Here is a 12,742-nt window from a genome sequence, read left to right on the forward strand (position 1 = left end):
AAGCCGCATCTCAGTAGCCAATGCGGTAACACGATTTGGATCGCCGTTGGAATCGGCAGTCACTTCTTGGGGATTGGCCAAATGAACTCGTTTTGCCGAAAGGAATCGGTTTGAATCGGCAACGATGATGAACGAGTTCGACTATTTATCTTTAATACAAGGTGGTCACAATTAATCTTACTTATTAAATGTGAAATTGGGTCCAAAACCAAACTTAAATTTTAAAATAAATTTTCTGAACACACCCAAACTATCAAATTCCACATCGGGTGATTGTAAATAATTGTGAGATCCCTATACCAAAAGCAAATAGTATCATTGTATACAATCTTTTATTCATTTTGGTTTTAAAAATCTTAGATTGATTAATCTGAACTCATAAATCTCCTCTTAATTTTTTTATTATCTTGGTAGGGCCTTCCCCAACTAGCTCACCTAAAGAAAAACTCCACTGATCCAAACATTATTTTTAGATGCATGATTAAACAATGGACATGAATAGGGTAGAACCATGTCTTGAAAACTCTTGAAAGTACATATTAAGAAAAAGTTTAATGCATATATCATGTTTCCAGCATCATGTACATTTATTCCACCCCCATAGATTTTTTTTTTAATATGAAATTTTGGCAACCACCTAATAATTATTAAGTGATCTCCCCATTTAGATCATCCATTTTCAAGATTTTCATATATTTATAGATCTACTTGATTTTAACTATTTTTGGAGTTTAAAATTTTATAATTAGATATAAAAATAGATTTTTGAGATAATCCAAAAAATATTTTATACCAAACTTACATGTTATGATAAAATTTAAAGGTGCACCTTAATTGGATTGTTTAAAGTTGCAACCTTATACAAACTACACCCTTTTACCCGAGGGAGTAAATAGACTTTATAGTCCCACAGGAATATAATATCTTTTGGCCTTTTGCTTTCTACGAAAAAGACGACACGTTGAAGAATAATTAATAGTTAAATTGCTCTGAAATTTCCTTGCACCTTCCAATAATAATAAATAATAGCCGCCCCATGAAGGCATCTTGCTGCCTTGCAGCGAAATCTTACTAAATTCTGTTGTGGCTGTTTCGTCATTTACCGATGCACCACGCCAACCGGAGATAGAGATATATGATTAGATCTTGGCCGTACATCTATGTATATAAGTTATTATAAAAAAAATTACAAAAAAACTTCCAAGATCATACTTTTTATTCGACTTACCCTAATTTAATTTTTTCGCTCATTTTTTTTTCCAAAACAAACTTTCTATGCAAATACCCCTAAGAAAAATTTTCTTTTTTTAGATGGTAGCGCGTACACAAAAATCATTTTGGACAGACTTGACATTGACTTTTGGACCCCAGTAGCACATTGTTGAAGCACACCATCACATTCCTAGAGCGCACAAGTGCCGGACTGCTCTTTACAACTGTCGAACCGCCCTTTACTACTGATAGACCGCCATTTTCATTGGCCGAACCACACTTTACACAGTGCCGGAGCGCTACCGCCGGATGGTACTTTACACAGTGTTGGAGCCTTACTGTCAGACCAAACTTTACACAATGGCTAAGCGCTACTGCCGAACCGCCCTTTTCATTTGCCGAACGCACTTTACACAGTGTCGAAACGCTACTGCCAGACGGCACTTTACACAGTACCGGAACGGTACTGCCAGACCATACTTTACACAGTGCCGAAGCCTTACTACCGGACCGAACTTTACATAGTGCTCGAGCGCTACTGCCAGACCGTACTTTACATAGTGCCGGAGCCTTACTACGGGACCGAACTTTACACAGTGCCCGAGCGCTACTGTCGGACCGCACTTATATAGTGTCGGGCCCCCTATGTTGGTGGGATAGATGAGAGAGAGGCATGGGTAAAGTAAAAGTAAGGGAGGGTAGTTTAGGTTTTTTTATTTTTTATTTGGTTGGGGGTTTGGCATAGAAAATATATTTTGAGAAAAAACGTGAGAGAAAAAGTTAAGTTAGAGGTATGTTGCATAGAAAGTGTAGTTTAGGAGTTTTTTTATAAATTTCTCCCTTTTTCTTATTTTGAATGTTGTTATGTAAGACCCGGATTTTATAAAGCTTTACTTGCATCCTTGCCTGAAAAGCATTTTAGGGGTTGGAAATCTGCATGATGGCCGTTAAAATCACTTTCCACTACCGAATATGAATTTTGAGGCTTAAAAATTTATACTGAATATGAATTTTGAGGCTTAAAAAATTATACATATTTTATGGATACATGAACATTTATTTTATGGCGAAATGGAGGGTCTAAATAATATGTTAAATCATACATTAATTTTAAGGCTTGAAATCCTAATGTTTTCACTAACATAATGCTTACGACTGAAATGATTGATCTGAAAAAAAATTTATGCCTAAATTGTAATTTTTGGTGAGTTATAAGTTGAAGCTTCATATATTTTACAACCCTATCAAAATGTTTTTCTTTCATATTAAAAATAGGACACGTTTAGCATACGACCAAGCCCACATATGTAGAAATGCGCGCTTGGCAATAAATATATATTTTAAATGTAATTTGATTCTAATTTTTAAAAAATATATAATATCTAACATGATGATCATGAATATGAATAAATAAATAATTTTTTAAAAAAATAAATAATAATTATATTAAAAAAATATTTAGACTGTTAATTATAATTATTTTTAGATGAACCACATACTTGCGTCAATTTTTAAGAAGGATGCTTTATAACTCTAGAGCGCATATTGTGGAAATGCCGTATTGTGGAAATGTCGTCTAACACGCATAAAACAATTTTTTTTAAAAATAAACTTAGCTCATAATATTATATAAAAAAAAATTTGTGACGTAATATCCATCGTTTTGATTGTTGTGTTTGTCGTATGCTTGTTTCTTCCTTCAGCCCCCGCCAACGTAGCAATTGATAAAATTATTGTTATTATCAAATCACCTTGTGTTTTGAGCTTAGCATACTTGAGAATAAAAAAGTTAATCAATTTCTAATTCTAAATTAACCAAAGGAACGGAATGCGCTGACTTTCGGAATGTACATATAGAAAATCACCCGTACAATGTTGAATTTAAAAAGAGAAGTATTGGGGTAAAATACAGTTCTACGCAGTTGGGCATGTTTATTCCACGAGAAATAACTCTCTAAGAAAGTTAAGAATACCCTTTTCTCGTGCTTATTATGAGGGGAAAAGGGTTAGATACAGCATGAAAAATGTGTATTATAGCCTTTTTTTAACGTGGTATATAATATGAAAAAGTACATAATGAAATTATATACTTTTGGTATAAGGTAGTCACAATTGATATTGGCCATTAGATGTGAAATTGGGTGGTTGTATCTATTCTATTGACCAAGCTTAAAGTTCAAAAGAAATTTTCTCAGACCCTGTGACAAACTCAAGCTATCAAATTTCATATTAAATGGCTATAAGTAATTGTACCTCATTGTACCAAAGGTAACGGATCTCATTGTAAACAATCCCATTTATTTATTGTGAAAAATCTGCTTACACATATTTAAGTACCAAAGTATTTCTCTTTGTGATGAAAATCTCTCTCCAGAAATGAACTCTCCCAGGACACCCAAAGCCACTTTCGGTCCAAACTACGGACTAACGGTGTTGGTAGGATAGTTCATGTAAAACTCTTTTTTTTCTTGATCATGTCACATGGAAAATACCAAGGTTTGAAAAAACAGATCAGTGACCCAAATCATCCATCCTGAAAACTGGGTCAGATCGACGAATTGACCATTTGATCTGAGAATTGGCCTGTCCATCATTCAAAAGATTACTAAAATTTCTTTCAAATCTATTTTTGCAAGTTTTCAAAAAAATAGTGGCATTACATTATAGTTTTTTATTATTTTAATGAAAATACATAATCACTGAGAACATATCTCATGTCTGAGTGTTTGTTATTCATTATAATTATTTTATAGTCAGATGACATTTAAAATGCAACTCATTGCAAAAGAATGGATCTCTCTCACTTGAATTTATAGTGAAAAAATGGAAGTGTATCATAGTTTTGGATCTTTTGATTTAATAGAGAGAAAACAAGAGTATGACCCTCACAAATAAATAAATCTCATGTCTACTAACTAATATGGACAAAAATATAAAGTTTAGAACATAAATTTACAATCATGTTCAAGTAAAATTAGAAAAATAAACAAATAAATTCATATTTTTAATATATAATAATCGATAAAGCAACTTGAAAATAGATTTTGAAATAGTATGAGCTAGTAGATTTTGAAATAATATGAGCTAGTGTTACTTTTTTCTTTTAAGATATCCCATAAGCTTGCCTTTTTTTTAAATATTCAATAGACTAGTATTAACATTATTTTTTACTTTTTTAATATCCCATGAGCTAATATTATTATTTTTCTTTTTAATCTCTTATTCACGTATTTGTTAGATAGAGTTTATTAACCCCAACGCAATGACATCTTCAAGAGAATGGAGTAAGAAGAATTGTCCCATATCGAAGTCATTGGGGCAAACCCAAAATTTACCCTTAAGGAAGAAGCGAGACAAAACTTTTGATGGTAATTAAACTTTAGAAATTGTTAGTAAATGCATCTCAATTTATATATATATATATATAATTTGGTTTCATCATCAACATAAAAATCCCACTATCCTCTTAACCAGCCAGTGAATCCATTAACTATTGCTTTGGCAACTTCTTGGTCTGGGTTGCTTGCCATTTTGTTTGCAGAAGCAAACATTGTCATGTGCCTCATGACATCTAATATTTTTAATTCCGATAGACTATCTATTGTCCAATTAACTATTGATCTTCCTGAATATGACACAACTTGTTGTATAGCATCTTCTTCAAGTTGGACATCAACAGGTGTAGGTCTTTTATGATATGGTAAAGCTGTAATTGGTTTCCAATTTTTACCATAAGCTATTCTATTTAGGTCAATAGGTGTGGTATCCATAAAAGCATTTTTTTGGTTTTGTATGGTATCTTCTATAATTGGTTCTATTTCTTCCTGGAGCATCATTGTTTCATGCTCTGGTATTTTGGTCTTTCCTTTATCAGAAGATTCTGGTAATGGACTAGGAATTGTTGGTAAAGGAATATTGATTTTGGGAGAAGGAATTCCTTTTATGTCTAATTGAACTAATTTGGCTATTAACTGATCCATTAAGGTTTTATTATTTTCACCAATATGGAATTTATTTTTATTTAATTCTGGAGGTTTTTTGAACAGAACTGCCTTAGGAAGGGAATGAGTTACTTCTTTTGAAACGAGTCTTTCTATTCGTTCTGTTTGTTTTCCTAGATACTGCATATACAAATTAGTATAATTATTTTGTTCCACAATATGAGGAATTAGTTCTTGTTTTTTCCCTAATTTTTTGGGTAAAACTTTATATGGTGTGGCAATAATATCATATAATGATTGTGGTGGTTCTCCTTTATTTGCTGGAGTTACTCCTTTGAGTATTATACTTTTTTCAGGAGGGTGTGTACTAGCAATAGTAGTACCATCAGTGCTAATATATGTTTTTTCTTCTAGAGTTTGAAGGTTATCAAATGAAGGAATATTTATTTTATATTGAATACATATTTCTTTTAACCATTCAAAAAATCTTTTTGTTTCTCTTTCTTTTTTGAGAAATTTGTTATATTTTTTATGCATTAATTATATTAATCTTGGTTGAAAGGTTTGAAGATACCATTGCCTGATATTTTGATTTTCTTCAGAAAGATAATCTTTTTTCAAATAATCAATATTAATTTTTTTCTTTTTTCTCTCTAATTTAGCGGCTAAATATGCTGCTATATATTCATCATTATATGTATCATTATTAATATTTATTTCTTCTTCTATATCATCTTCTATTTGTAAGGTAAGTATTTGAAATTCCTCTATATTAGGTTCAGAGTATATGTGGGAAGAACCACATGATCAGCTGTTCTTCTTATTCCTTGTAATTGGAAGTCTGAAGATGGTATTGGTTGAGAAGAAGAAGGAGGAGGGAGTATGATGACATCAGGAGTTGTATGACATGATTTTCTTGCAGGTATGAATGATTTTTTATTTCTTTTCCTGTTAATATCTATATCATCATTTACTTTAGATTGTTGGAATTTTATTTCAATATTTCCATCTGGATGTTCAATTATTTGGTTTAGAATATTATTTCTAGGTACTTCTTGAGGTTGGTTGGCATGTTGTAATGCCCATGACTGAGGTAAAATAATATCTGACCAATGAATTGTTTTTAGTACAATTGCATGTGATTTTTCTATATTTGTTTGAAATAATATAGTCTGATCTTTTTTATCCATTTGCATAATATTAGGACAGAAAGTATTCATTACTTTGTAATAAATTTTATATACTATTGCTAAGTTCTGAGAACCATGCATCATATTGAATCCAAGAGTGTTTAGATTTATAGATATTATATCTAATATGTTTGGATCTGTTAAAGAGATAGAGAAATTTGGAAAACAATTAAAGTATATTGGTCCACTACATAGGCTGGATTCGACCATGCCTAGGAGTGAATCTGTAAAATTATTGTGTCTTGTATCGCTTAGGCATACAAGCACATAAGTGTTTAACCCTAGTCGGGTTAAAGGTTTAATGGCTATTTGAATTAACCCAATGTGTAAATATTTATAATTATTTTCTTTATGTTTTTCAATAATTTTTCTTGAGAGTAGTTGAAAGTCTTATTGATTCTGAGTTACAGATAAACTTTTTTCTACTGTGTTTATAGCATAACCTAATTTGAATTTAAATGATCCTTTTTTATAAATATCTTTTATGGGTACCTTGGGAATATTCCAATTGTGAATATGATCTTCAATATCATTTATAATAATGTGTTCCTTATTTTTAACTCGTAATGTCTGAGATTGAGTTGCAGTATTACCTTTAAGATTCCTAATTAAACTTGCCATCTGTAGGTTGCGGATAATGACAATCTGGACGATCAAGGGTCCAGCGTGTTCCCCTAAGCGGCTCTTCCTGGCCTTGGCGGGTACTTTGCCTAGACTTGTCCTTTCGTCTCTTGTCTTAACTCTCGGACCAACTTTCTTAGATGTAAGTTTAAGTAGGTTTCTACAGTAATATTGTAACTTTTTACTCTTAACAGTTTTCTATTTTTACTGTTTGGCTTTGATATCAAAAATAGAATCTTGACTAATACAAGACAATGGACCGCCAGGAATGAACAAAATCAAGAAATAATTTATACTGAAAGTGATGCAGTGAACACTTTAATATATACCATTACACTTCATTTTGTAGGAAGTACATCATTATTAGCAGCAAGATCAGAATATCTGCTCTCTAATCTTCGTTATCCTACATTATCTCATTACAAATGGTATAAGGATGTCTTTTTCTCAAGATTATTAATACGAGGAGACTGTCAACTAGACCACTGGAAAGAAAAATTTATTGCTGGTCTATACACTTGGAGAACTCTATTAAATTTTGCAAAATCTCACACATTAACAGGACATTATGACACTTTGAAATAAAGGCATCTGTCTGTCTAATTCTAAGAGCCAGCAGACAGCTAAATCTATTGCAATGAAAAATTGAAAAAAATTATTTAATCCCAAATATAACAAAGTTAGTAAGTGTCACGTACCAGTATACTTCAAGCCTAACTAAGTTTGTAATGTAATTGTCATAAATGCAGATAACTTAGAAATTGGAAACAACCTGAGGGTCCTTGATTTGAAAATAAAACGGAGACGCTGTATGAAAAATGGAATCATAGTATATTCGGCCTATACACTTGGAGAACTCTCAGCAGAAATATATGCTGAAGGATTAGCTTTATGTACTGATCTTAAACTCAAAAGACAGTTAGATAAACAACAAACTACCAAGCGTAAAGAACTTGGTGATTTTTGTGAACAATTTGGATATTATCTAGATAGGAAAAATATGCCTGAAAAATTATATAAGACAAAAAAATATATAAGAAAGACAAATATAAATCCAAAACAAATAAGGTACATAAACAATATAAAAAATCTAAAAGAAAATTTATAAACAAATTCTCTCCAAATACAAAGAATAAAAAGAAGCTTCCAATATGTTATAAATGCGGAAAGGTTGGTCATTACAAACACCAATGCAAATTAAAAAAGAAAATAGACTTATTACATTTAGATGATTCAATTAAATAAAAAATATATAACATAATTAATTATGATTCCATATCTTCAGATTCCACTGAATCACATATAGAACATATTCAAGATGATGACCTTTTATGGACAGAATCATCTGATTCCTCAGACTCCTCAACAGACACAGAATCATCAAATCAAATGAAAGACACTACTTGTAGTTGTCCTATACCTACACATAATCTTCATATGCTTACTCAAGAAGATAATTTAATATTAGATATTATTGAAAAAATTACAGATCCAGAGGAAAAAAGATCTGTAATCACTAAATTTATTACATTAACCAAAACAAAAGCAAAAACACCTCCAATCAATAAAACACCTGATGAATACAATTTTGCTTCTATCAAGAAAAGAGTAAGTGAACAGCATACTTCTCAACAAAAAGAACCTTCAATTTCATATTTAAAACAAGAAATCAAAGAGGTCAAAAAAGAAGTATATCAATTAAAAAATAGGATCAAAACTCTAGAATTACAACAAATATCTCAACCCGAGACTGATACAGAAGAAATAGAATTTGATCAGCTCATGAGATATGAGCCAGATCCACCGGAGGCTATACCAGAAACTTCGGAAGCCAAACCTCATGTGGTGACAATTCCTTCTGTTAATTTAATAGATAAAATTATGATTCAAAAATGGTTTGTTCAAGTCAAGATAATTGTAGCAAAGGATTATAGTTTCGAAACCTCAGCCTTAATAGATTCAAGGGCTGACCTTAATTGCATCAATGAAGGACTAGTACCTTCCAAATATTTTGATAAGACAACTCAAATATTAAATACAGCAGATGGCAGTAGACTCTTTATCAATTATAAATTATCTAATGCTTCTGTCTGTAACAATCATCAATGTATTAATACACCATTTATTATGGTCAAACGACTAAGCCAAGCAGTTATACTTAGAGTCCCATTTCTTACACTTCTATATCCTTTATCAATAGATCAAACAGGAATATCTTCGAATTATCAAAAGGTACCAATACATTTTGAATTCATTCATAAACCAAAACTAAAAGAGATTAATAATGTCAAAAGTCAGTTACAAAATAAAGAAAAATTTCTTTGTACTTTAAAACAAGAAATTAAATATAAGTATATAGAAGAACAAATACAAGAACGTTTGATTCAACAAAAGATTCAATCAATTCAACAACAAATAGAAACCTCTATAGGTAGTGAACATCCCAATGCTTTTTGGGAAAGAAAAGAGCATAGTATTAATCTACCATATGAACAAGGATTTGATGAAACACAAATACCTACAAAAGCTAGACCAATACAAATGAATACTACCTTATTAGACATGTGTAGAAAATAAATAGATGAACTCCAATTAAAAAGGTTAATAAGACCAAGCTCTTCACCTTGGAGTTGTGCAGCTTTTTATGTAAATAAAAACGCTGAAAAAGAACGAGGAGTTCCTCGACTAGTTATTAACTATAAACCTCTTAATAAAGTTTTACGATGGATTCGATATTCTATCCCCAATAAAAAAAATTTACTAGATAGAGTAGCCAATGCTTGTATCTTTTCCAAATTCGATATGAAGTCTGGATGTTGGCAGATACAAATTCAAGAACAAGATAAATATAAAACAACATTTAATGTACCATTTGGACAATATGAATGGAATGTAATGCCATTTGGTTTAAAAAATGCTCCATCAGAATTTCAGAAAATAATGAATGATGTCTTCAATGCTTATTATCAATTCATGATAGTTTATATTGATGATGTCTTGATCTTCTCTGAATCAATCGATCAGCATATCAAACATATTAATATTTTTATAAATGCAGTCCAGAATGCTGGATTAGTTGTATCGGCAAAAAAGATAACTTTATTCAAAACCAATATTAGGTTTTTAGGACATATGATTCACCATGGCACAATTATCCCCATCGATAGATCCATACAGTTTGCTGATAAATTCCCTGATCAGATACTTGATAAAAAAAGAACTTTAACGGTTCTTAGGATGTTTAAATTATGTAAGTGATTTCTATCCTAATCTTGCCATAGATGCAAAACCTTTACATGATAGATTAAAAAAGAATCCTCCACCTTAGACAAATACTCATTCTAAAGCAGTTCAACTTATAAAACAAAAAGTCAAAACACTTGTTTGCCTTTCTCTTCCTCATCCTACTGCTTTCAAGATAGAATGTGATGCTTCAGAAATAGGTTTGGGTGGTATTCTCAAACAACGTATCGATAATCAGGAACAACTACTCTAAAGCCTGGAATCCAACTCAACAAAACTATTCGATGGTTAAAAAGGAATTATTAGCCATTGTTCATTGTGTTACCAAATTCCAGAGTGATATTCTCAATCAACAATTTCTCATAAGAACTGATTGTAAAGCCGCCAAAGATATTCTACAAAAAGATGTTCAAAATCTAGTTTCCAAACAAGTCTTTGCCCGCTGGCAGGATATCCTGTCCGCTTTTGATTTCACTATTGAACACCTTCCCGGGTCTTCCAATTCTCTTCCTGATTTCCTTACCCGTGAATTTTTGCAGGGGGGGCAACACTGACGCCAACGACGAAGACTCACCACTTTCACTAGCACTACAGCTTTTTGAAGCTAATAGAACTAATATTACACTGTCACCTTCACCTAATTCCATGGGTTCTTGTAGCAATTCTCGCCACGATAAACGTCCAATGAATATAATACCATTCGAAGGTGAATTCCCGCGTTTGGCAACCCTTTCACCTTCAAATTCCCCTATTCACCAAATAACTTATCCAGAGGCTAATACCTCTAATCCTATATATTCTCCAGCCCAATCTAAATCAAATCCAAGGCCTAATATGCCCAAGTCCTCATATATTGAACGAGCCTACCTTATGGACATCACCATTGATGAATATCACATCAATACAGACCCCATCAAACTTGCTCCATTATATTTGATAAATCATTTAAACCCAATCAATGGAGTCAAAACCAGAGAATATTATGAAGCAATTCTTATGGAAACAGGATCCATATCCGTTGTCCATTACTACTAGCAGAATACTCGAGTCATTGCTTACTCAAAAGTCCAAATTAAGAAATTGCTTTCTTATGATGAGTGGGGTTGCAATCCCGCTCAAGGAAAGAAATTACACAACCCCGATTTTTCATATAAATATTACAAATATGCCGAATATATAGAGGCCTTGCATAAATTATTTTACTACCAAAATCCAAACAATACCCATAGCTGGTATATCCAGTTTCGGTTACCTATTTTGGAACGATTCCTAAATTGGTTTAAAAACTGGTTTTTAGTTTGGGGATCAACAACTGCAATTTTACCTCCTGCTTTCAAAACAGTGCAGGAACAATTTGTGCAATTCAATAATACTGATAATACTATTGACACTCACTTTTACTTTATGGCCTTATACCAACTCCCATAGATTATGAAATGGGAATACACCATCTCTGTTAATAATACAGCCGACCATACTTACATTCCTAGACTGGGCAAAACCATCTCAGTCAAATGGTGGGATATCTTTAACATGGATCCCACTACCATAACTCTCAAAAGAATACCTACTCAAACACCTATATATCAACCAAGCCCAAACACAGCCAATACCTCATTTGACTTTCCTACATACCTAAGAAACATGCTCCAATCCAACCCAAATGCTTCAAAGGAAATGCTAGAACAACAGATGAAAGAAATATTCGCCGAAGCAGGAAGAAAACCGGTTTCATCAGACGAAACCGTCCAATCGTCACCTCTACATACCAATAGATACTTGCAACTTAGTGAAGCGGATCCAAAAGAAGAAACAGATCCCGAAGAAGAAGATTCAGATGAGTTCAGTCAGAGACCCTAAAAGCTCTACAGTATCACTAAGTGACAAAGCTCAACAACAATACAAAGCTCCACCGACATAATGCTGGATACGACAAAACTCCACCGACAAAGATACCCTGACATTATTACTACCGACAAAAAGAAGACTATTCAAGATGCCGTTACTGTAGCCACCTTCATAAGAAACAAAAGAACTTACTATGCAAAGATGCCGTTACTGTGGCCACCTTCATAAGGAAACAAAAGACTTACTGTACAGGATGCTTTTGAAAGCATCTTCTTTTTTATTTTTTGTCTCTACCTCTCCACTTTATGTCCTCTCGCTCCTTTATGTCCTCTCGCCTTTATCACATCCTCATCCCTTTGCTTCACCAGGAAGCAAACCCTTCTATAAAAGGGCAAGGCCCTCTCTCATTTCTCCAAGGTCGAAACTCAGGTCTCAGGTTCAACAACCCTCTCTGAGCTTCTCTGCTCTCTCTTCCTTCTCTGCTCTCCCTTTCTTCTCTGCTTTCTCTCTCCTGGAGATATTTCATCATCCATCAAAGCTATCTTGACCTCATAGCTTCCTACTCATTCACCTCCAGGTTCTATCTCTCCAGGTTCTATCTCTCCTCCTTATTTTTATATCAGCATGTGTGATTACAATCTGAATTCTCTTCCTTCATATTGCCCCCAACACTGGAAACTCTTTTCC

The sequence above is a fragment of the Amborella trichopoda genome, chromosome 8 (genome assembly GCF_054954075.1).
Source record: "Amborella trichopoda isolate Santa Cruz 75 chromosome 8, AtrichopodaSantaCruz75HAP2 v2.0, whole genome shotgun sequence".
In the NCBI taxonomy this organism is placed as follows: Eukaryota; Viridiplantae; Streptophyta; class Magnoliopsida; order Amborellales; family Amborellaceae; genus Amborella; species Amborella trichopoda.